Source organism: Otolemur garnettii, unplaced genomic scaffold (genome assembly GCF_000181295.1).
Source record: "Otolemur garnettii isolate 467f Iridium unplaced genomic scaffold, OtoGar3 scaffold00013, whole genome shotgun sequence".
In the NCBI taxonomy this organism is placed as follows: domain Eukaryota; kingdom Metazoa; phylum Chordata; class Mammalia; order Primates; family Galagidae; genus Otolemur; species Otolemur garnettii.
Window position 1 is genome coordinate 5,465,385 of NW_003852408.1, and position 2,397 is coordinate 5,467,781.

At 50.9% G+C, this 2,397-nt stretch overlaps 1 pseudogene; it reads left to right on the plus strand.

The window, feature by feature from the left end:
• The first annotated feature begins 287 nt into the window (after window positions 1-287).
• LOC100964326 lies at window positions 288-2,028 on the plus strand (annotated as a pseudogene).
• The last annotated feature ends 369 nt before the right edge of the window (window positions 2,029-2,397 follow it).

A 2,397-nucleotide genomic window follows, 5' to 3' on the forward strand; every position in this document is an offset into this window, starting at 1 on the left:
TTTTTTTTTTTTTTTAGCAGAGATGGGGGTCTTGCTTTAGTTGGTCTCAAACTCGTGAGCTCAAGCAATCCACCTGTCTCAGCCTCCCAGAGTGCTAGGATTACAGGCATGAGCCACCATGCCCAGCCAGCAACTCTGTAATATTCCTGTGAAAATATTCAACCAGAATCTGACCACGAGGAAACAATAAGGCAAATCCATACTGAGGGTTATTTTATAAAATAACTTGTTAAAAATAAAATAGTGGGCCTTTGTCCTACAGTGGGCAGGTGGTCTGATGCGAAGGCGGCAGCGGCGGGCCAGAGGCGTAGGAGTGACCGAGAGCCCGCCACGCTGGTAGCGACATTAATAAGGCAGTGGAAAGAAGCGATATGAATACGGCTCCATCAAGACCCAGCCCCACACGAAGGGATCCATATGGCTTTGGAGACAGTAGAGATTCAAGACGTGATCCATCTGCAATTCGAGGAAGTCCAAGGAGAGAGCCTAGGGATGGCAGAAATGGCCGAGATGCCCGGGATAGTGGAGAGATTTGAGACCCCCGAGACTCGCGGGACCACAGAGACAGACAGTCGGGATCACAGAGACGGCAGGAGTATGCGTGATGCTCGGGACAGGAGGGATCTTAGAGACTTTCCTGACCTAAGAGACTCTGGGGATTTTCGAGATCACGGGGACCCTATGTATGACAGACACAGAGACACCAGAGACTCCCGAGACCGTGTGTACAGGACAGAAGGCCCCTTCCACCGATACCTGCGAATGGATGACGATTGCAGGAGAAAAGATGACTCTTACTTTGGCCGTTCAAGAGACAGCTTTGATGCACGAGGCCCGGAGAGTGAGAAAGTCAGTCACGTGCAAAAGAGCTTTTGAAACGTGAGGAACAGCGTAGAGAAGAGTCTTATCGCCAATATTTTGAGGAAATCCAGAGACAGTTTGATGCTGAGCAGCCTGTCCATTGTTCTGTGATTGCAGTCAACAAACAGACTAAAGATTATGCTGAATCTGCAGGGCGGAAGGTACGAGACCTAGGCCTGGTAGTGGACTTGACCTTCCTCAACACAGAGGTGTTACTGTCACAAGCCTTGGGAGATGTTAGCAGGGGAGGGTCTCCTTTTGCTATTGTCATCACCCAGCAGCACCAGAGTCACTGCTCTTGTACAGTCAACATCGTGTTTGGAACCCCACAAGAGCGTTGCAACATGCCCCAGGCAGATGCCATGGTGCTGGTGGCCAGAAATTATGAATGCTACAAGAATGAGTGTCAGGAGAAGGAACGTGAAGAGATTGCCCGGCAGGCAGCCAAGATGGCCGATGAAGCCATCCTGCAGGAAAGAGAACCAGGAGGCCCTGAGGTGGGCGTGCTTGGGGCCACCCTCCAGCCATCCAGAGCCTCATTAACCTGCGGGCAGACTACAGGCACCTCACTGCTGAAGAGACTGACAAGACCATCAACTACCTTCGAGAGCGGAAGGAGAGGCTTATGAGGAGCAGCATGGACTCTGCCTGGCCCGATTTCCCGCCAACCACAGCCAAGCCCCCAACTGCTCCAGAGCGGACAAGTGCCCCCCTCTGCTACACCCACTCCAGCTGCACCCTCCACCTCCCAACAAGAGCTTCAGGCCAAAATCCTCAGCCTCTTCGGTAGTGGCACGGTTCCGGCCAATAGCAGCTCTGCAATCCCCCTCAATTGCTGCCGGAAGCACCCAGAACCAGAATTTTCCCACAGCAGCAAACAACCAGCCACAGTAAAGATCACAAGCCTCTGGCAATCAGCCTCCAAACATTTTGGGACAGGCAGGATCTGCTGGGAACATGGGCCCCAGGCCTGAGGCTCCTTCCCAAGGGCTCTTTGGTCAGCCTTCCAGTCGCCTGGCACTTGCTAGCAACATGGCTAGCCAGAGGCCTGTGTCTTCCACAAGTATCAACTTTGACAATCCCAATGTACAGAAGGCTCTGGACACCCTGACCCAGAGTGGCCCTGCTCTGTCCCACCTGTGCTGTGGTCTGGCCTATTTCATATAAAGTAAACATGAAGAGTTTATTGTACAGACAAGGTATTAACAGATTCAGATACTCATCTCTTTTCATTGTATACTGCATCAGCAAACTCTGTATGTTAAAGGTACTATTTTATGTGATACTTTGGAGCAAATTATAAGTAAGACCCCATGGGATCTTACCAGAGGCATTACTGAGGCTAAATCTTTCAACTGTCCCTAGTACCCTCATCCCCTGGCCTCCTCCCACTTACTGCGTTCTAAGTAAGACTTGTTTGGAGGATGTTCTTTGCACTCTCCGGGTCTACGTCAAATGTCATAAGTTTCTACCACCTGCTCTCTCTCCTGCTCAAGGCCATGTCGTTTATTCCTTACAAAGTCAGTTTATAGTGTA